Genomic DNA, 24,323 nt, shown 5'->3' on the forward strand with positions numbered 1-24,323 from the left:
TAGAACTTATACTTTGGTTTCATTTCAACAATGTCTAATCATTGATCTTAATCCACACACACACATACACACACACACACACAAATATTATAACAACGAGATATAAGCATGTTTCCAAATACAGCTGTTTAAAAGATCAATAGAGTAGATTATTGATTGGATTAAAAATGTGTTTTCATCTTCATCATTTATTCTTTATTCAGATTGTGGGGCTGCAGGTTGTCAGAGACCAGCTGTGCTTCTCTGGTCTCAGCTCTGAAGTCCAACCCCTCCCATCTGAGAGAGCTGGACCTGAGGGACAACTACCTGCAGGATCCAGGCGTGAAGCTGCTGCGTGATCTTGTGGAGAGTCCAGACTGGAGACTGGAGACTCTGAGGTCAGTAGAGGGTTGGACTCAGTCCATGCTGGTCTCAGCAGTATTGAACTAAACACAGTTAATTAGATTAGATTAGATTAGATTATACTTTATTCATCCCACAGCGGGGAAGTTTCCTTGTTACAGCAGCAATTTCTTCAATTACAGCAAAAAAACAAAAAAACAAGTAAATACACAAGAAAAACAGGCAAACTATAGACGATGAGTAGAAGGTAGACTATATACTGTATATATATATATATATATATATATATATATATATATATATATATATATATATATATAATATCCCTGTCCCTGCCAGTGTGCAGTGCAGATTATCCCCCCCCCCCCCGTTGTTGGTACGAGCCGTCAGTCAGTGTCTGTGCAGATGAAACCCCCAACGTGTCTCCTATATCTAAAATTACATAGTCGGCTCTGAGGGAGTTTCTCGGGTAGTGAATAATCCCAGATACCCCGACCAAGTTCAAGCTAACGTAACGCTGCAACCAGCTATGAGAGGAAAGGGTCTAAAATAGTGAAATACTTCAGGCTGCTACAGAGGTACACACATATATATATATATATATATATATATATATATATATATATATATATATATATACATATATATATATATATGGTATATATATATATATATATATATATATATGCTGCTACAGAGGTACACATATAACATATATATACATATATGTTATATATATACCATATATATATATATACATATATGTTATATATATATACCATATATATATACATATATGGTATATATATATATATATATATATATATATATATACATATACATACATATACCATGGCTAACGGCAGCTAGATCTCTCCCTAACTCCACTTCACAGAGTGGAGGATACAGAGAAGTAACTTCTTCTGCTAAGTTAGTACTTTTACTGCAGTATTAAAATAGGATGAAGTTTCTTCAGTGTTAAAGGTTCATCTGATGAGGATTTAGTGGACCTCTCCCCAGAAGATAACTGCTTTATTCATGTTTATCCCTTCAGGGTGGATGACAGAGTCTACAGGGCTGCACCTGCCAGACAGGAAGCAGGTGAGTAACTATCTCAAAGAAACATAACGGGGCTGTTAAACCAGGACCAGAACTGGAGACTAGCTGCTGGAGCTTTAAGGCGCTGGTTGGTCCCAGGAACCACAGCAGGTCTGCTGCTTTCTTCTTCTCTGTCTTCAGTCTCTCATTTCTGTTAAATGTTGTTGGAGAAACTCGGTCTTGACTTTGTACCGACCCACTTTGGACGTGGTCTGGACCAGGCACGGTGTCATGGGTGGGCCTGACGGGCCTAGGCCCACCCACTTTTCAACAGGCCCACCCAAAAATCTTCATTAAAAAAAAATAATACTAATATATTTTAATGATTCAGAATTATTAAAAAATGAAAAATTATCTCATAATTTGTGCTAAGATTGGCTAAATCTTAAATAGTTTTTAATTTAATTTAAAAAAAAGTTGTTCGTCTATTAAGTGACAGTGATCTGCGCAACATTTCCAACGCGCTAGACAGCCAGCTTAGTGAACTCAACACTAGATTCCACAGGGACACCTACGGCCTCATGGCATCTGCAGCAGTCCTGATGTCTCCTGGCCTTCAGACTAATGACATCATCAGCAGTCCTGATGTCTCCTAGCCTTCAGACTAATGACATCATCAGCAGTCCTGATGTCTCCTAGCCTTCAGACTAATGACACCATCAGCAGTCCTGATGTCTCCTGGCCTTCAGACTAATGACACCATCAGCAGTCCTGATGTCTCCTGGCCTTCAGACTAATGACACCATCAGCAGTCCTGATGTCTCCTGGCCTTCAGACTAATGACATCATCAGCAGTCCTGATGTCTCCTGGCCTTCAGATTAATGACACCATCAGCAGTCCTGATGTCTCCTGGCCTTCAGACTAATGACACCATCAGCAGTCCTGATGTCTCCTGGCCTTCAGACTAATGACATCATCAGCAGTCCTGATGTCTCCTAGCCTTCAGATTAATGACACCATCAGCAGTCCTGATGTCTCCTGGCCTTCAGACTAATGACACCATCAGCAGTCCTGATGTCTCCGGCCTTCAGACTAATGACACCATCAGCAGTCCTGATGTCTCCTGGCCTTCAGACTAATGACACCATCAGCAGTCCTGATGTCTCCTAGCCTCAGACTAATGACATCATCAGCAGTCCTGATGTCTCCTAGCCTTCAGACTAATGACATCATCAGCAGTCCTGATGTCTCCTGGCCTTCAGACTAATGACACCATCAGCAGTCCTGATGTCTCCTGGCCTTCAGACTAATGACACCATCAGCAGTCCTGATGTCTCCTGGCCTTCAGACTAATGACACCATCAGCAGTCCTGATGTCTCCTAGCCTTCAGACTAATGACATCATCAGCAGTCCTGATGTCTCCTAGCCTTCAGACTAATGACACCATCAGCAGTCCTGATGTCTCCTGGCCTTCAGACTAATGACACCATCAGCAGTCCTGATGTCCCCTAGCCTTCAGACTAATGACACCATCAGCAGTCCTGATGTCTCCTAGCCTTCAGACTAATGACACCATCAGCAGTCCTGATGTCTCCTAGCCTTCAGACTAATGACACCATCAGCAGTCCTGATGTCTCCTAGCCTTCAGACTAATGACACCATCAGCAGTCCTGATGTCCCCTAGCCTTCAGACTAATGACACCATCAGCAGTCCTGATGTCCCCTAGCCTTCAGACTAATGACACCATCAGCAGTCCTGATGTCCCCTAGCCTTCAGACTAATGACACCATCAGCAGTCCTGATGTCTCCTAGCCTTCAGACTAATGACACCATCAGCAGTCCTGATGTCTCCTAGCCTTCAGACTAATGACACCATCAGCAGTCCTGATGTCTCCTAGCCTTCAGACTAATGACACCATCAGCAGTCCTGATGTCCCCTAGCCTTCAGACTAATGACACCATCAGCAGTCCTGATGTCCCCTAGCCTTCAGACTAATGACACCATCAGCAGTCCTGATGTCCCCTAGCCTTCAGACTAATGACACCATCAGCAGTCCTGATGTCCCCTAGCCTTCAGACTAATGACACCATCAGCAGTCCTGATGTCCCCTAGCCTTCAGACTAATGACACCATCAGCAGTCCTGATGTCCCTAGCCTTCAGACTAATGACACCATCAGCAGTCCTGATGTCCCTAGCCTTCAGACTAATGACACCATCAGCAGTCCTGATGTCCCCTAGCCTTCAGACTAATGACACCATCAGCAGTCCTGATGTCCCCTAGCCTTCAGACTAATGAAACCATCAGCAGTCCTGATGTCCCCTAGCCTTCAGACTAATGACACCATCAGCAGTCCTGATGTCCCCTAGCCTTCAGACTAATGACACCATCAGCAGTCCTGATGTCCCCTAGCCTTCATACAAAAGACACCATCAGCAGTCCTGATGTCTCCTAGTCTTCATGCAAGTGACACCATCGCTTGGCCCCTCTCAACGATGCAGGGAAGCGCTTCAACATAACCGTGTCAGAGTCGGAGCTCGCAGTGTTTGTGCAACTCATAGAGAGGACGAAAAAAAGAGGAGAACATCTCAAAAGTCTTGTTGAAGTGATGGACATATGCAATGAGGACGTTTTCCCAAATATCCATGCTTTCCTAAAAGCTCCGATAACACTGCCGATGACTTCCTGTACAGTTGAAGACTTAGACTTAGACTTAGACTTAGACTTCTCTTTATTGATCCTTTTGGGATGACTCCCGCAAGGAAATTGAAAATTCCAGCACCAGTTTTAGCAAGAAAGAACAAATTAAAAAATAGATTAAAAAAAAGAAAAGAAAAGACAGTATAAAGACAACAAAATAACAATAATGATAATAACAACAATAAGAACATTTGTCAAATAAAACAAACAAAAGACCATAAATTATTATTAAAGTGTCAGTGTTGAGTCCAGTATTGAAGTGATAAAGTGACTAGGTGTGCGTGTATGTATGTATGTATGTTTACTGTGTATGCATGTATGTATATATGTATGTATATATGTATGTATATATGTATGTATGTGTGTATGTATGTATGTATGTATGTATGTATGTGTGTATGTGTGTATGTATGTATGTATGTATTGTCCTCTCTGCCCTATTTCCTCCTCCCCCCTAGTGAGGAGTTGTAGAGTCTGATGGCATGAGGGACAAAGGAGTCCTTGAGTCTGTTGGTCCGGCACTTGGGAAGGAGCAGCCTTCCACTGAACCGACTCCTCTGGGTGCTGATGACGGTGTGCAGGGGGTGGCTGGCATTGTCAGTAATGTCCAGCAGTTTGTCCAATGTCCTCCTCTCTGCCACCGTCACCAGTGAGTCCAGCTTCATGCCGACCACAGAGCCGGCCCGCCGGATCAGTTTATCCAGCCTGTGGGTGTCCTTCTTTGATATGCTGCCCCCCCAGCACACCACAGTGTAGAAGAGGACACTGGTGACCACAGACTGGTAGAACATCCACAGCAGTTTGCTGCAGATGTTAAAGGAGCGCAGCCTCCTCAGGAAGTACAGCCGGCTCTGTGTCTTCCTGTACAGGTGGCTGCTGTTTGTTGTCCAGTCCAGTTTGTTGTCCAGCCACAGCCCGAGGTATTTGTATGATTGGACTGCCTCCACCTCAACTCCCTCCAACAGGACTGGTTGCGGTTTTGGTCTGGACCTCCCAAAATCAACGACCAGCTCCTTTGTTTTAGAGGTGTTGAGCTGTAGGCAGTTAGTGCGACACCAGAGAGCAAAGTCCCCCACCAGACTCCGATACTCCTCCTCCCTGTCCCCCCTGATACACCCAACGATGGCTGTGTCATCTGCGTACTTCTGTATGTGACACAGCTCCGAGTTGTAGCAGAAGTCCGAGGTGTACAGGGTGAAGAGAGGGGCCAGCACTGTGCCCTGGGGGGCTCCAGTGCTGCTGACCACAGTGTCAGACATGATGTCCTTCAGCCTGACGTACTGTGGCCTGTCGGTGAGGTAGTCTCTGATCCAGTCCACCAGATAGGGGTCCACTCCCATCCTGATCAGTTTGTCCTGGAGTATAGGGGGCCGGATGGTATTAAAGGCACTGGAGAAGTCCAAGAAGAGGACCCTCACTGTGCCATTCCCCTTATCCAGATGGGAGTGGACCCGGTGTAACAGGTAGAGGATGGCGTCCTCCACACCAACATCTGGCTGGTACGCAAACTGCAGGAGGTCCTGGGCGTGCTGTACCTGGGGTCTGAGGAGGCTGAGGAAGAGCCGCTCCAACGTCTTCATCAGGTGTGAAGTGAGCGCCACCGGTCGGAAGTCATTCAGCTCGCTGGGCCTGTTCTTCTTGGGAACCGGAACGATGCAGGATGTCTTCCAAAGGGTGGGCACTCTCCCTAGCTGCAGGCTAAGGTTGAAGATCCGTTGGAGCGGCTCCCCCAGTTCTGCTGCGCAGGTCTTCAGCAGTCTCGGACACACTTTATCCGGGCCTGCTGCTTTCCTGGGCCGGAGCTTCCTCAGCTGCTCTCTGACCTGGTCCGTGGTGATGTGGGGCGGGGATTGTATTGAGGAGGAGGAGGGGGGTATTATTGTGGTGCTGGGGGGGAGGTGTGTAGACTGGGATGTGGTGGTGTCAGGGGGGAGGTGTGTGGAGGGAAGGGAACATTGCTGGGGTGAGGGTGGGGGCAGGGGGGGCAAGGGCTGGTTAAACCTGTTGAAAAAGTTATTCAGCTCCTTGGCCCTCTCCATTGTCCCCCCTGTTGTTCTGGTCTTTGTGTTGTGACCTGTGATGGTCCTCACACCTTCCCAGACCTCCCTCATGTTGTTTTCCCTCAGCTTCTGCTCCACCTTCCTCCTGTAGCTGTCCTTAGCTTCCCTCACACAATGTTTCACCTCCCGCTGTGCTGCCTTCATGGCTTCCCTGTCCCTGCTCCTGAAGGCAGCCTTCTTCTTGTTGAGGACAGCCTTGACCTCCTGTGTTACCCATGGCTTGTTGTTAGGGTAACATCGGACGGTCTTGATAGGGGAGACCACGTCTGCACAAAAGTTCAGGTAGTCCGTCAGACAGTGCGTCATCCCCTCTATGTCCTCACCATGCGGGTCGATCAGCACATCCCAGTCTGTGGTGTTGTAGCAGTCTCTCAGGGCACTTTCCATCTCAGGGGACCACCTCCTGCTGTTGCGAGTTGTCACCGGCTGTTTTTGGACCAGGGGGGTGTACAGTGGCTGTAGATGAACCAGGTTGTGATCAGACTTCCCCAGTGGGGGGAGGGGAGTCGCTCTGTATGCATCCCTCACATTAGCATACAGGAGATCAATTGTCCTGTTGTTTCTGGTCGGACAGTCTACAACCTGGTGAAAAACAGCCAAAGTAGAGTCCAAAGTAGCATGGTTAAAGTCCCCAGAGATGATCATGAAGGCCTCAGGGTGCTGTGTCTGCAGCGCTGCTGTGACGGAGTGAATCTTCTCACAGGCAGCGGCTGCGTCCGCTCTCGGAGGGATGTAAACACAGAGAGTAACCACATGGCTAAACTCCCTGGGTAAATAAAATGGCCTCATGCTAACGGCTAGCAGCTCGAGGTCCCGGCAACATGAGGCTGTCTTTACGGAGACATGTCCTGGGTTACACCAGCGGTCGTTGACATACATGATGAGTCCCCCACCTTTGCTTTTCCCACTTGCCTGTGTGTCTCTGTCGGCTCTCACGGCAGTGAATCCAAGCAGGTCCACGTTAGCATCGGGTACGAGGTGGTTTAGCCATGTCTCCGTAAAGATGAACAAGCTGGTCTCACGGTAAGTCCGCTGGTTGTTCAGCGCGGACAGCTCGTCGATCTTGTTCGGCAGCGAGTTCACGTTCCCCATGATAACGGAGGGAATCGATGGCTTGTAGCGCCTCCGATTCTCCGCTAGCTCGGCCTTTAGCTTCGCCCCGGCCTTGCAGCCCCTGGGTCTCCTCCTCAGCTCCGTCGGGATAGGGTGCCGTGTCCCGGCGCGTCCCTTTGTGTGCAGAGCCAGCAATTCCTCTCTTGAGTAAGTGAGAAAGCTGGCTCCTGGTTGAATTTTACGATTGGAAATATCCATAGGATATATAGAAACACACTATCTTCGCAAGAAGAGTTAAAAAGAGATACAAAAAAGAGGTTTAAATAAGTAGAAAGAGCTAAAAACTGGAGAGCTACTGGAGAGGCAGCCGTCTGCCACAGCGCCAAACTACTACTAGTGTCTACTAACGCGTCTTTTCCAGTGTCAACCGGATTAAAACACCAAACAGGAGCACCATGCTTACGTCTCGCCTTATGTCTCTGTGTCTGTTGACATATGAAAGTAACAGTAACTTTCGACTTTGATGAAATAATTGACATTTTCAAGAGCAAACCCCGCCGACTACTCATGTAATTTGTGTGTGTGTGTGTGTGTGTGGGCTACATGTTGAAAGTTAGTAACATAGAGAGAAAAAGAGGAAATGAGTCGTTCCCTGTTCGCCCATTTTAGTGAGTTTAATTGTTTACCACGAGGGGATAAGAGTATGTGAAGGCCACTCTGTCTGTATTGAGATATATTAAAATAATCGATTCATAACCCGTTACAAATCTACAGGCGCATTTCTATATCAGCTTGTTACTGTTCTTTTTCCCTCCTGGGTTCCCCTTGTTATGGGCGCTGTGTCTGTTGTTAATGTGATTTATTTCCTTTTGTTGAATATGTTTATAACATGAATCACACTAAAGTAACAGTTGGTCTCTTAAGGAAATAACTTGAGTCTCGTTTTACACGACAGATGACGTCAATGAACCAGTTCTGTGCCCGAGTTATGAATGAAAACTGTCGTGCAGTGTTGTTGACCTGTAGTGTTGAAAACATAAAAACAATTAAACAGAATTGTGAAATATTCGGCCTCCTGTTATACGAGCAGAACTAAATTATGTTCTGGGGAAATATTAAATGCCCGACCACTGTTCCAGTCTTAGGTCTATAGAGCTTTGCGTAATAGCGCAGCCAGGTGTGGTGCGTAATGGAGATTCCAACGCGCTCCTCTCTGGGCAGAACCAGGGAGAGCGGTCGCGGATAGGGTCGTCCTATACAACCAAACGTTTGCACAATGTTTTTTACAACATATTTAAAGAGCATCAAGCTATTGAAATCTCTATTATGTTAACACATATAATATAACAGTATATTAGTCATTTGTATTAGGTTAAACAGTGATTTGATATCATGTTTTAATTTAAGGCCCACCCAAAATTGGTCTGGCCCATCCAAAACTGGAATCCTGGCGCCGTGCCTGGTCTGGACTTAACCATGATTTAATATCTCCATTGGGACTTTATTGGAAGTTGTCAGTAGATAACAACAGGAACCAGGAGGAGAAAGACCTGCTCCAAAGGGCTCTGATGGACCTCTGGTAGACCTTTATTAATGTGGGTCACCAGGATTTCCAAAAGGGAGTTTACCCTCTGCTGTGTCCTCTTGTCTCCCCAGATCCGTCTCCGTCAAAGACAGACCCTGATGTGTGTGAGGACAGCAGAGAGGACCAGCTGTCTCCTGATGGTCCAGAGAGGTTGAAGCAGCAGCAGCTTGTGTGTGGAGAGGCTCTCCATACAGATGTCAGTCTTTCACTTTAACATTTAATTCATCTGTCAGTGGTCAGACTGGGGGGGGGGGTCCTCAGTGTGACCCCCTCCAGGGTTTACTGTTCACATAGACAGGACTGTGAGAGTTGTGAGAGTTGGGGGGGCAGTTTCTAATCAACTCTTCTTCTTCTTCTTCTTCTACTTCTTCTTCTTCTTCCAGGAAATGTCCCCCTTCACAGCTGAGCTGCTGACTGAGTCTGGAGAGACTTCATACAGGTAACCCAGTCCTCCAATGCCCAGTACTTCATCATTCAGCAGCTCCTGGGACCTGGGCCCTGGGTCTTGGACCTGGGTCCTGGGACCTGGGCTCTGGGTCCGGGGACCTGGGCTCTGGGTCCGGGGACCTGGTCTTGACCTGGGACCTGGGCTCTGGGTCCTGGGGCCTGGGCCCTGGGTCCTGGGCCCTGGGTCTTGGACCTGAGACCTGGGACCTGGGTCTTGGATCTGGGACCTGAGACCTGGGACGTTGTCTCCTTCTCCCAGTTCTCCTTCAGGGAGGACACACAGGAAAGGGATTTTAAAAGTCATACAACCTGCAGAGCATTGTGAATAATGAGATAAATAATCAACACATGCATATTGTGAGTGCTACAAGCTGACTCACTAGCCTAGGACTTCAAAGTTCTTTTGTACTCAACACAAAACGGCGTTGAATAAAAGTCTTGAATCCAAAGTTCTTTGCTTGATTGTTTACTTAAAAAATATCAAAACATAAAATACAAAAACTTAGGATCTTTACTTTTCTTATAAATTAACTGTAATTCTGTGTAGGTCAAAAGACCGTGTTGCTCCAAAGTCCAGCGGCTTCTGGCTGATTTGCAGGGTACTATTTCTTCTATACTACATCTAGCAGCCAATCAAATTACATCATTTCAGGTCACTGGTAAACTCCAATTCCTACGTTCTATTTTAAACACAGGTTTAGTCAGATATTACAAAAATAAACTCAAAAGATTATTTCCATAGAAATGGCTTCAACATATCCCGGTCCCTAATTGACTAGGCCTTAGCATATCAATTATTACAACCTAAACTTAAAACTGAAGCCATTTAGACTCCCACATTTAACTTCTCAATTACTTTTTTACAGGAAAACAAGCATTTAAAGGTAAACATTAACTGGTAAGTGTTAACAATGAAATACCCTTTACAGACTATTCAAAACTGGTAATTTCTCTTCTATTCAATCTACTCTGGTAAGTATTTCTAATTTATTTTTCTCTGTTATTATCTTCAGTCTTCTCCCTGCAATAAACAAAGTTTAGTTATGGGTCTTTGAATGATGCTGGTCTTTGTCCGAACTTCAGCATTTCGGACAACGCCTTTGGAGCCGTGCATCACCCTCATGATTCGGCCTAACATCCAGGAGTTTCTTGGCAGGCATGAATCTGCGACGAGGACGACATCTCCAACCTTGAAACTTCTTCATAGGTCGAGCCATTTTTGCCTTTCTTGCAGAAGCGGTAAGTATTCGTGGATCCACCTTCGCCAGAACAGATCCGCCATATATTGTATTTGTCTCCAGCGCCGACGGGCGTAGACATCATCCTTAACAAACACACCAGGTGGAAAACTAGGCTGTGTTTTCAACGTGAGCAGATGATTTGGCGTCAGTGGCTCAAGGTCATTAGGATGATCTGTGTTCATGGTTATGGGTCTCCCATTTATGATGCTCTCAACTTTGCATAGGAGAGTATGAAGTCCTTCATCTTTTAAGAGCTGTTGCTTCACAACAGAGCTCAACACTTTTCTCACTGTGCGGATTTGACGCTCCCAGATCCCGCCGTGGTGGGATGCGGCAGGCGGGTTGAAAATCCATTGCACACCCTTTCTCATCATTACTTCATTGATACGAGACTGATCCAGCTCTGCTAATGCCTCACGCAGCTCTCGTTCAGCACCGACAAAGTTTGTGCCGTTGTCGGAACGAATGATTGACACTTGACCTCTTCTGGCTTGAAAACGCCGTATGGCATTAATACATGAATCAAGTCAAGAGAATGGGCTATCTCTATGTGCACTGCTCTAACGGTTAAACACGTGAAGAGCACTCCATAACGCTTGACCTTTGCGCGTCCTCTTCTGACCTCAAAAGGTCCAAAATAATCCACACCCGTATTGGTAAAGGGTGGTTTGTCAGGGACTAAACGGTCTTGTGGCAGATCTGCCATTTTCTGCTCTCCTGCCTTTGCATGCAGTCTTCTGCAGAGGTTGCATTCTGAAATCACTTTTCTTGCGGCAGTATTGGCTCTTGGTATCCAGTACCGTTGTCGCAACATGGCTAAGACGTGGTTCCTACCTCCATGTCCACACTCTTGATGGATGTGGTGGAGGATGAGGCGGGCTATTCTGTGCTGTGTATGCAGAATGGCAGGATGCTTGGCCTCCTCAGGCATCGCCGATCTGTTCAGACGTCCACCTACTCTCAACACCTCATCTTGCAAGAATGGATCCAGTTTGGAGATAGAACTGTTCTTTTTCACACGGGAGCCTCCCGGCTGCAAAGCTTGTATCTCCTCTGCGTAAGCTTTTCTCTGACTATATTTGACTAGTTCCATTTCAGCTCTGGATAGATCTTCCACAGTAAGTATTCTTTTTTCCAGGTTCTTCTTGCACATTTCCATTTGTTGTACAACTATGGATCTGCATTTCTCTGGATCATTCACATTCCGCTGTATGTTCTGCTCAAACTCTTTTCTCTTCTCACTCAGGCACCGCAACATCCTTCTTAAGTGCAAAATCCAGGCTGTGGCCTTTTTTAGCTTATGCCAACTTGAGTAATACTCAACGAGCTGATTCAATGGATCTATGCACTCGTTTGAGGTTGTGCATGACACGGCTGCAGATGTCTTCACCTCAACATCATCTTCATTCAGGTAAGTACACTGTTCAGGTTGTTCCGGCCATTCATCTTCTTTTTGCAGGAAACTAGGCCCCTGAAACCAGCTCTTACTTTCCATGAAGCTCTGGATCTTCAAACCTCTTGAAGCTTGATCTGCTGGGTTTTGTGAGGTGCTGACATACTTCCACTGAGAAGATGTAGTAGCTTCTCTAATGAAAGAGACACGGTTTGCTACAAACGTCTTGAAACGAAGGGCGTCATTTTCAATGTACTTTAGTATCTGTCCAGAAAACAGACTCCATCAGGGGAACTTCAAGTTCTTCTTTCAACATCCGATCAATCTTGACTGCAACAGTAGCTGCTGTCAACTCCATTCTCGGGATTGTGATCTGTTTGAGTGGAGCGACTCTGGACTTTCCCATCAAGAACGATACATGTGTTTCACCCTGTTTATTTGTCAGCAAGAGATATGATACAACGCCATATCCATCTTGGCTTGCGTCTGAGAAATTGTGGATTTGAGCAGCATTTGTGTGCCCAAAAGCAGGGGGTTTGAAGCATCTGTTCAGACTGAGCTCTGAAAGCTTGTCTAAGTCTGCCAGCCACTTCATCCATATCCGGCATGGTTTTTCATGGATCTCTTCGTCCCAACCTTTCTTCTCTTGGCAGAGATCTCTTAAAATGAGCTTGACAGGTAGGAGGAGTGGTGCTAAAAAACCCATTGGGTCATACACCGAACTGATTACAGATAAAATACCCCGTCTTGTGCATGGCTTGTCCGACAGGTGTATTCTGAACCTGAAGCTGTCAGAACTTGTGCACCACTGCACTCCTAATGCTCGTTCCACTGGTAACTTATCATTCTCCAAATCGAGATCTTTGACTTCAGTCGCTAGTTCGTGGTCAGGAATGGATCCTAGCAGGGCTCTTCTATTGCTGACCCACTTGGTCAAACGAAAACCACCACTGGCGCACAACATCATCAGCTCCCTCACAAGAGCGACGGCCTTGTCTTCTGTAGCTACTGACTTCAAACAGTCGTCCACATAGAAGTTTTTGAGGACTGTCTGTGTGGCTTCTGGGGTGCTCTTTGATGCTGAATCCTCCGCTGTTCTTCTCAATGCATATGATGCACAACTAGGGGATGATGTAGCACCGAACAAGTGCACACACATTCTGTACTCTTCTGCCTCCACATTCAGATTGCCGCCTGGCCACCAGAGAAAGCGTAGCATATCTGTGTCCGTTTCTGGAATCCGCACTTGGTAGAACATGGACTCGATATCTGCCATAATGGCGACAGGCTCCTGTCTGAATCTCAGCAACACTCCAACGAGGGTGTTAGCTAGGTCGGGCCCTTGCAACAACTGGTCATTTAGCGACACACCTTGGTAAGTTGCCGCACAGTCAAAAACGACTCGGAGTTTCTTCTTTTTTGGATGGTACACCCAATGGTGTGGGATGAACCATACTCTTCCATCACTGCGACTCAACTGTTCTTCTGGAACCCTTGCTGCATAGCCTTTTTCCAGTATCTTATCCATAAAAGCCTTATACTCTTGAAAGAAATCTGTATTCCTACTGAACTTCCTCTTCAAAGAGTTAAGCCTCTGTTCAGCAATACCACGGTTGCATGGCATCTTCACTTTGTCATCCTTCAAGGGCAGCTTGATGCAGAAGTGACCATCCACAAGCTGTGTTGACGTTGTCACGATTTGCATGAACTGCTTGTCATGTTGAGACTGTTCTCGTTTGTCGTCAAATCTTCTTTCTGGAAAATCTGCATTGTAATGCTTCATCAGCATGTCTTCGATGCTTATCACAGAAATACGGTTGACAAGGAAACTTTGTCTTTTGCCATCATCTGATTCATTCTCCTGGCATTTGCTGTCTGGCCCATTGACAACCCAACCAAGAGCTGTCTTCACCGCATATGGTCCATCGTTTTGACTATTGATGATCTCCCATGGCTCCATGGCCTTGTAGGCGTTGACACCGATGAGAAGACCAACTTCTGCTTCAAGTTTTGGGAGATGGACTCGACTCAGATAAGACCACTTCTCCAAATCTTTCTTCTGTGGGATGTTGGCCTTTTTTGCAGGTATATCTGACTGAGTATACACATCGGGCAGCTGGATGTAATCTTGCTCCTCTAGGCCACACACCTCCAGATCAGTAAGTTCATAGCTATTCACTTTCTGTTCTTGTGCTAGTGTTCGAAGAAGGAACTCTGTCTTTCTGCCTCGCATATTCAACTTCCTCGCCAAATCTTCAGTGCAGAAAGTTGCTGTGCTTCCTTGATCCAGGAAAGCATATGTCTTTATTATCTTTGTGTCTTTTTTGTGTTTTATCTGCACAGGTACGATGGGAAGAATACGCTCACCATTCCCGGCCCCAGTATGATCACCTCTTCTGCATCCTGCAGACACGAGAGCACTTGTGACTTTGCTTGTGCTTTGTGAGCTGTGATCTGTACTGTTGTTCTTTGATGAATCTTCTTTAACAACGTGCAAGATAGCTGGGTGTTTTAGCGAACAATCTGGACAAGATGCCCTTTTCTTGCAGTCCTTGGACATATGACCTGCCGTTAGACACCCAAAGCAAAGGCCATTCATTTTCAAGAACTGAATTCTTTCTTTTAGAGGCTGTTCTTGAATCTTGTTGCACACATTCAGTGCATGGTTCTTCTGGCAATAAAGACAGGGACTTTGAAAGACACTTGCTGACTTGACTGCAAAAGGTTTCCTCTCAGGTTGGCTTCTGCTGACATTTTAAGTAGCAGACACATTTACAGCAAAGCTGCTTCTTTTCGTATCACCTTTTCTGATGCTTGGTTGCTTCTTTACATTGCTCTGGTTGCCTGAAGTGGAATCCAGGATATCTCCAAACAGCGGGTCATTGGCAACCTTTGCTTGGCGGTACACAAACTCCACTAAATCAGGAAACTTGGCTCTTTTTTTAGTTCTTTCTTGAATGTCATATGCATAACTTCTCCATCTTTCTTTCAGTTTGAATGGAAGTTTGGATAAAATAGACTTCATGTTGGTAGGATTGTTCATTTCGTCCATGTAGTCCACATCTTTCACTGTGTTACAACATCCAATCAGGAACAAAGCAAAGGCGTTCAATCCTTTTCTGTCTTCTGACTTTATCTGAGGCCATTCCATAGCCTTCTTGATATGAGCTGTAGCGATGGTCATTTCATCTCCATAGTGACGATCAAGCAGGTCTCTGGCTTCTTTGTAAGCTCTGTCGGGTCTCATGTGCTCACAGCTTCGAATGAGATCAAGTGGCTCTCCACTTGTGAACTGTTCAAGGTAGTACAGCCGATCTTGATGACTGTCTGTCTTACTGTCGATAGCATGCTCAAAAGCCCTTATGAAAGATCTGTAAGTCAGAGGATCTCCTGTAAACGTGGATATGTCTCTTTGAGGCAGTTGAGACAAACTCTGTTGTTTAATGAGCATCTCAGTGACTTCGTTTTGACGCTAAAGCACTTCGTGCAGGCTCTCTGTAGAAGAATCAGTGTGATCGTGATGATTAAGATGCGGCGTGCTGCTGCCAGCTTCAAACCTTGATGATGTTGTTCTTCTATATGAAGCACCGACTCTAGTGACTGGCTTTGGATTGAAGGTAAGAGATGGCTTACCAGATCCAACATTGTGTTTTTCTTGTCTAATCATCAGGTGTTCAAATCTGGGTCCTGAAGGGGGCTCTAATACATCATCAATAGATTCATGAGCATCTTCAAATTCTTCATACACCTTTAGTTTAGCTTCTGAAGCAGCAAGCTCAGTTTCAAGCTCCAATTGCTCTTTTCTGATTCTCAAGCGGATTTCTTCCTGTTCTATTGCTTCTCTCTTTTTCATTGCTGCAGCTCTTGCCAACAGCGCTTCACGTTCAGCCCTAATTCTCAGCATTGCAGAGGTACTGGAAGTATGGCTTACCACAGAGCTAGCTTTGGATACACTATCTTGTGGCCTTATATCATCATCTTCGTCCTTTAAGACATCTGCAATCCAGTTGTTTGTGTCTTTTATAAACATTTTAAATTCCACATGTCTATTCCGATAGACTTCTTGATCAGTTTTCTTAACTTCTTCATCTAATAGCTCACACAACTCTTCATTAATCTGTTCATACTGTCCTAAGTATCTTTCAAACATTAGCAATGCTTCATCTTTAATGTAATTAGCATTGTGTTCGTTTTCCTTCAATTTGGTTAAGTCATTCTTCTGTTTGGTTACTTGTGCCAACTTTCCCTTGCGTTCACCTTTCAGTCTTTGTATTTTCTCCTCTACAGCCTTTTCTGTGGGCTTTGGCGCCCTCTTTTGGTCAAGACACGCAACTGCGTCTTTATGTGCCATGTCATGTCATTCGGAAATCCCCACACAAAACTGTCACAATTCCTCGAATCGTCCACAGCTTCCACTCTTCTTAAGCATTCACAATCACTTGTGAAATGAGTTACTGTAGTGTAGGATTTCTTCTAGTAAAGCTCTATGACTTTCAGAACCGAATATCCAGTGGACACTTGCTGTAGCTTAGACGATGGTTAGCTTTAGCATCGTCATGAGGCTAATAGAGTCAAGAAGAAAATATCAGACCGATCCAGTGAGAGCTTCATTCAGCCGATGACTCACTCTAAAGGTAGGCTACCTCTGGCTGTCTTTCTGTGTTCTTGAGCTGCGGCATAGTTTTCGGCCGTAATGGTTTCTTTTCCTCGCTAGCATCCGCTAGCATGTTTCCTCAGCTCAGCCCAGTCAATTAGCTCGCTGTCTTCACGAGTGACTAGCTTCTTCTGTTTTTGCAGTCGTCTCACGCTGCTCGTCTTTTTCTGCTTCGTCGAGCAATCCTCAGAATTTGCCCGGTATTTTTACTATGTCGAGCAGTCTTTTGACTTTGATGTGAGTGCTACAAGCTGACTCACTAGCCTAGGACTTCAAAGTTCTTTTGTACTCAACACAAAACGGCGTTGAATAAAAGTCTTGAATCCAAAGTTCTTTGCTTGATTGTTTACTTAAAAAATATCAAAACATAAAATACAAAAACTTAGGATCTTTACTTTTCTTATAAATTAACTGTAATTCTGTGTAGGTCAAAAGACCGTGTTGCTCCAAAGTCCAGCGGCTTCTGGCTGATTTGCAGGGTACTATTTCTTCTATACTACATCTAGCAGCCAATCAAATTACATCATTTCAGGTCACTGGTAAACTCCAATTCCTACGTTCTATTTTAAACACAGGTTTAGTCAGATATTACAAAAATAAACTCAAAAGATTATTTCCATAGAAATGGCTTCAACACATATTATAGAAGGACATATGAAATCTTAAACGTAATGTTCCCATTACAAAAGACTTTCTGAGTCAGCAGTGATCCCATTTCTAGTTTCAGGACTTTTGACCAGGACTAAAGCTGGAGGAGTTTTGTGTTTGTGTTGCCGGGCAGATTACGCCTGACTTTAGCCCCAAATCAGTTGCTGCCAACGTATTTTAGAGCCTGGGTGGATGCTGACACGCTGGTTTTAGATCAGCTGAAGAATCCCTGATCTGTGTGTCAGACGGTCGGATGATCGCAGGTTGTTAGTTCAGGAAGGAAGACTGAAACGTGGACAACTCTCCGTACGAGATGAATAAAAACACAGAGCACGCTTTAACTCAGCTCACTGTTGGACCCACAGAGGGAGAGCTGGCTTGTGATTGGCCCTTCTGTGTCCCACAGGTTCAGGTGTCCTGGTCCAGGTGTGTTCCGGTGTGCTTTGACTGGACTGGTGTTTGTTATGACCCAGGAGGCGGAGCTGCGGTACAACACTGTCCAATGGGATGAGAACCTCCTCCAATCAGCTGGCAGGATGGCTGCAGGGCCGCTGTTTGACATCAAGTGTTCAGAGGATGGAGCAGTCTGTCAGCTCCACCTCCCCCACTGTGACACCAAGGAAGGTAAAGACAGGAAGTAGTACTACTGCACAGATGTGTACTCATGGGTACTAGTTATACACAAGACTTAACACACTCATCCAGACTGATCACATGTGGAACTAATTAAAATAATAAGGTACAGGGTGGGGGGGGGGGTGTCCAGTAGAACCAGATGAAGGGTAGAGGTGTGTGTGTGTGGGGGGTCCAGTAGAACCAGATGAAGGGTAGAGGTGTGTGTGTGGGGGGGTCCAGTAGAACCAGATGAAGGGTAGAGGTGTGTGTGTGTGTGTGTGGGGGGGGGGGTTCCAGCAGAACCAGATGAAGGGTAGATGTGTGTGTGTGTGTGTGTGTGTGGGGGGTCCAGTAGAACCAGATGAAGGGTAGAGGTGTGTGTGTGGGGGGGTCCAGTAGAACCAGATGAAGGGTAGAGGTGTGTGTGTGGGGGGTCCAGTAGAACCAGATGAAGGGTAGAGGTGTGTGTGTGGGGGGGTCCAGCAGAACCAGATGAAGGGTAGATGTGTGTGTGTGTGTGGGGGGGGTCCAGTAGAACCAGATGAAGGGTAGATGAAGCTTGGGCCAATACCAGCAAAGGTTAACAGGTCTCTGCCCCCCCAGCGCTGCTTGTTGACGGCCTGCTGTCTGTCGTCCACATCTCTGATGATGGGATGAGCATCTTGGAGCCGCTGAAGATCACAGACACTCATGTGGTCCTGAAGGTCCCCCACCTCTCTGCCTTGGGCCTCGTCTGGGATTTTGTTAGAAGATTTGTGAACCTCTCGCTGCCGATAGAGGCCCAAGTTCTGCTGTTCCTCCGGTCTTCGTACACTGCTGGTCCAGTTCTCAATGTGTTGTTGTTGCCTGGCAACGTCCCTTTAAACGAGGTAACGCTGTCTGACGTCTATGTTCTCCCCGTCCGCCTCAACGCTTTATCCTCCTCACGCATGTAAACATCAGTCTGAGAGCTAGCATTCCTCAGGCTAGTTAATTAGCCGCTATGTAGCTCAGGCTAGTTAATTAGCCGCTATGTGGCTCAGGCTAGTAAATTAGCCGCTATGTGGCTCAGGCTAGTTAATTAGCCGCTATGTGTCTCAGGCTAGTTAATTAGCATAAAAATGAAAACCTGATGAACCAGGACCAACCCTCTAATAATGGACCTCCAGTCTGATTGATGTGTTTTGATTGTGGACATCACGTTGTGGACTCTTGTGGACTAAACTAAACCAGTAAATGTCCTGTTGAAGGTCAAAGAGCAATACGAAGACGCCGAGCACATCCCCATCCCTTCCTACTGTGATGTCAGATTCGGTCAGAGTTACAGAGTCCACTGTGAGCCTGGTGTCCACAGGATCCAGCCTGAAGTGAGTCCAGGGTCTTCTGGTGCTAACACCGTCCTCATGTTGAAGACATGTTCCCATCAGCCAGATCTAAAAATGTCTCGTGTCTTCTGGTTTCAGAGAGCTCCATTTCGCTTAAGGTATGGACCAAATTACCATCCGACGTTTCAAGTTCTCCTGGAGACGATCCCAGAGGACGTGACTTTAATATTCCAGGACAGCGAGAGGACAGAAGTCCTGAAGTGTGACGTGCGTCTGAGAGGTGAGGGTTGACCCCCCTGCAGCAGGACTCCACCTGATGTCCCCGTTAGACCACAGTCATACCAAACAATAGATATGGAAAGATCTGATACGCATTGAGAGACCTTCACGTCTCGGTCATTATTCAAGCTGTTGGAATTCCTTTAAACCAATCAGAATCGATGTGGGCGGGGCTAAGCTCCGGACAGAGCCACGGTGCCGCTGCTCATTAGTCTTAGAAGGAACTGGTTTTGGTGGAACATGAGGACATTCAGAAGTAGTTTTAGTCGTCAACAGACAACTCTGATTGGACAGATAGTCTAGCTAGCTGTCTGGATTTACCCTGCAGAGATCTGAGGACCAGGTAACCATAGTCCTCAGATTGGACAGATAGTCTAGCTAGCTGTCTGGATTTACCCTGCAGAGACCTGAGGACCAGGTAACCATAGTCCTCAGATTGGACAGATAGTCTAGCTAGCTGTCTGGATTTACCCGGCAGAGATCTGAGGACCAGGTAACCATAGTCCTCAGATTGGACAGATAGTCTAGCTAGCTGTCTGGATTTACCTGCAGAGACCTGAGGACCAGGTAACCATAGTCCTCAGATGGACAGATAGTCTAGCTAGCTGTCTGGATTTACCCTGCAGAGACCTGAGGACCAGGTAACCATAGTCCTCAGATTGGACAGATAGTCTAGCTAGCTGTCTGGATTTACCTGCAGAGACCTGAGGACCAGGTAACCATAGTCCTCAGATTGGACAGATAGTCTAGCTAGCTGTCTGGATTTACCTGCAGAGACCTGAGGACCAGGTAACCATAGTCCTCAGATTGGACAGATAGTCTAGCTAGCTGTCTGGATTTACCCTGCAGAGACCTGAGGACCAGGTAACCATAGTCCTCAGATTGGACAGATAGTCTAGCTAGCTGTCTGGATTTACCCTGCAGAGACCTGAGGACCAGGTAACATAGTCCTCAGATTGGACAGATAGTCTAGCTAGCTGTCTGGATTTACCCTGCAGAGATCTGAGGACAGGTAACCATAGTCCTCAGATTGGACAGATAGTCTAGCTAGCTGTCTGGATTTACCCTGCAGAGACCTGAGGACCAGGTAACCATAGTCCTCAGATTGGACAGATAGTCTAGCTAGCTGTCTGGATTTACCTGCAGAGACCTGAGGACCAGGTCACCATAGTCCTCAGATTGGACAGATAGTCTAGCTAGCTGTCTGGATTTACCCTGCAGAGACCTGAGGACCAGGTAACCATAGTCCTCAGATTGGACAGATAGTCTAGCTAGCTGTCTGGATTTACCCTGCAGAGATCTGAGGACCAGGTAACCATAGTCCTCAGATTGGACAGATAGTCTAGCTAGCTGTCTGGATTTACCCTGCAGAGACCTGAGGACCAGGTAACCATAGTCCTCAGATTGGACAGATAGTCTAGCTAGCTGATAGTCTAGCTGAGGTTAGAACGCCATCACAGAGACAGAGGACGGGGACGAAGGTTAGACACAGAGACAGAGGACGGGGACGGGGACGGAGGTTAGACACAGAGACAGAGGACGGGGATGGAGGTTAGACACAGAGACAGAGGACGGGGACGGAGGTTAGACACAGAGACAGAGGACAGGGACGGAGGTTAGACACAGAGACAGAGGACGGGGACGGAGGTCAGACACAGAGACAGAGGACAGGGAAGGAGGTTAGACACAGAGACAGAGGACGGGGAGCTTAGCCCCACCCACGATGATTGGCTCAAAGAGATGCCAATAAACCAGAATCCTGTGTGGACTATCCAGACCTTCTGGACATAAGAGACTAAGTTAATCTGAACTAACTCTATAAAACCAGATCGATCCAAACCTCGGGGGAGGGGCATCAGGAAAAAAAAAAAAAAAATCAGACATGTATACTATATATATATATATATATATATATATATATATATAGTATACATGTCTGATTACTTCTTAAAGGAGAACACAAGCTGACAGTATTTCCTGTTCTCTTCCAGGTCCAGATGGGACAGATCCACGGAGGAATGTCCCAGCAGAGGACAGCGTCTCCACAGAGGACAGCTATCCCCCAGAAGACATGCTGTTGCTGGTTCGGGCCCAGTTTGTGACCCGAGTGTCTGATCCAGTTCTGAACCAGCTTCTGGATCACCTCCTTCAGCGAGGGGTTCTAACTGACGGTGAAATGGACTCGGCCAGACCACGAGGCCGAGCAGACAAAGCCCGAGACGTGGTGGACACGGTGAGAAGAAAAGGACGTGAGGCCAGCTCGGTTCTGGTCTCTGCTCTCTGTGAGGTGGACCCGGTCCTCTCCAGAGAGCTGGGATTAAAGTGAAGCACCAGACTGTGGAGAGCTGTGATGGAGGTCTACAATAAGGGACTGGTCCACGGCGTCTCTTTGGAAGGACACGCTGTTAAAGTCTGCTGGAAATAAGTGGACCTGGACTCTGAAAGAGATGGAGTCCACTACAGAGCGGATGGAGGTCTTAGTTTCAGCCACTAGACGGAGACACAACGTCCCTGATGGACCAATCAGGCGGGGGGGCTCCCTGTTTCATGTGAAGCTCTCCTGATAGGTTCAGCGTGTCCATGTCTCTGTTCATGTGTAAATATGTTTATGAAAATAAAGACAACGCAGGAAGGAGAAGGTCCAAACCTTTGGTCTGTACTGCGTGTACATACATATATATAAATATATAGATAGATAGATGGATGGAGAGATAGATAGTAAACACCTGCTCATCAGATACACACATCTACACACCTGCTCATCAGATACACACTCACACACCTGCTCATCAGATACACACTCACACACCTGCTCATCAGATACACACACCTGCTCATCAGATACACACTCACACACATCTACACACCTGCTCATCAGATACACACTCACACACCTGCTCATCAGATACACACTCAAACACATCTACACACCTGCTCATCAGATACACATTCACACACCTGCTCATCAGATACACACCTGCTCATCAGACACACATTCACACACCTGCTCATCAGATACACACTCACACACCTGCTCATCAGATACACACTCACACACCTGCTCATCAGACACACACTCACACCTGCTCATCAGATAGACACATCTACACACCTGCTCATCAGACACACACTCACACACCTGCTCATCAGATACACACTCACACACCTGCTCATCAGATACACACTCACACACCTGCTCATCAGATACACACTCACACACCTGCTCATCAGATACACACTCACACACCTGCTCATCAGATACACACTCACACACCTGCTCATCAGACACACACTCACACACCTGCTCATCAGATACACACTCACACACATCTACACACCTGCTCATCAGATACACATCTACACACCTGCTCATCAGATACACACTCACACACCTGCTCATCAGATACACATCTACACACCTGCTCATCAGATACACACTCACACACCTGCTCATCAGACACACACTCACACACCTGCTCATCAGATACACATCTACACACCTGCTCATCAGATACACACTCACACACATTCACACTCCGATGCAGCACCGGGGGCAACTCGGGGTTCAGTGTCTTGCCCAAGGACACTTCGACAATGACTGCAGGGGCAGGGATCGAACCACCAACCTTCCGATTGGCAGGCAACCGCTCTACCACTGAGCCACAGCCGCGCTACACTTTACATGAGTCTAAAACAGCAGAGGGGGGGGGGGTGTCTGTGTGTATGTGTGTCTGTAATATCTGTATGTGTGTGTGTGTGTGTGTGTATGTGTGTCTGTAATATGTATGTGTGTGTGTGTGGGGTGTGTCTGTGTGTATGTGTGTCTGTAGGCAATATCTGTATGTGTGTGTAGGCTAATATCTGTATGTGTGTGTGTGTGTGTGTCTGTAGGCTAATCTGTATGTGTGTGTGTGTGTGTGTGTGTGATGTGTGTCTGTAGGCTAATATCTGTATGTGTGGTGTTGTGGTGTGTGTGTGTGTCTGTAGGCTAATGTGTGTATGGTGTGTGTGTGTGTGTGTGTATGTGTGTCTGTAGGCTAATATTGTATGTGTGTGGTGTGTGTGTGTGTGTGGTGTGTGTGTATGTGTGTCTGTAGGCTAATATCTGGTATGGTGTGTGTGTGTGTGTGTGTGTATGTGTGTCTGTAGGCTAATATCTGTATGTGGTGTGTGTGTGTGTTGTGTGTGTGTGTGTATTGTGTCTGTAGGCTAATATCTGTATGTGTGTGTGTGTGTGTGTGTTATGTGTGGTGTGTGTGTGTGTGTGTGGTGTGTGTGTGCTGTGTGTGTCTATATGGTTGTGTGTGTGTGTGTGTGTGGTGTCTGTGTGCATGATTCCTGCATGCTACATGTTGATAATGAGGAAACTACTAGAACTGTTGGGTCCCTTGTAAATTCTGGAGTGTGGTCTATCGTAAAGTGTATTGAGATAACTCTTGTTATGAATGATACTATAAATAAAATTGAATTGAAATAAAGTAATGTTAATAACAACCATTAATAATATAAGGCTGTAGTTCAGGCCCTGGCCTGAGGGGGGCAGAGTCACGCTCAGCAGCGTCTACACTCAATCAGACAAGATGAAGGAGAACCGGAATGCTGAGCGCTGATTGGCTGCTGGGAGGGGAGTGCGGCTGTGACCAGTGTTGCCAGGTCCGCTTATTCTAAGCGACTTTGGGCTTGTTTTTCCGTAAAGTCGCTTACAAACATCGGTAGTCGCGGGTTGCGGTTTTTTTGGGCTTGTCACTAAAGTGTAGTTGCTTATTTGGGCTTGTTCCCAGCTTGTCCCTGCCTGTTCCCTCGGCCCCGCCCCTTTCCCCATAAACACTATAGACAGCAGCGGTATGTCCCTCCCACTTCCTGCTTCTAATTGGCTCTGACCCAGATGGAAACGAGTACCAACCAATCAGAGGCCGAGCAGGGCAGTCTGTTGTTTTCTGGTTAGGGAAATGCGCGAGTAG

At 46.4% G+C, this 24,323-nt stretch overlaps 1 pseudogene; it reads left to right on the forward strand.

Annotated features, from left to right (window-relative positions):
- The window catches only part of LOC116678397 (NACHT, LRR and PYD domains-containing protein 12-like), a 56,340-nt pseudogene extending 34,442 nt beyond the window's left edge, over positions 1 to 21,898 (forward strand).
- The last annotated feature ends 2,425 nt before the right edge of the window (positions 21,899 to 24,323 follow it).

Source organism: Etheostoma spectabile, unplaced genomic scaffold (genome assembly GCF_008692095.1).
Source record: "Etheostoma spectabile isolate EspeVRDwgs_2016 unplaced genomic scaffold, UIUC_Espe_1.0 scaffold00007253, whole genome shotgun sequence".
Taxonomy (NCBI): domain Eukaryota; kingdom Metazoa; phylum Chordata; class Actinopteri; order Perciformes; family Percidae; genus Etheostoma; species Etheostoma spectabile.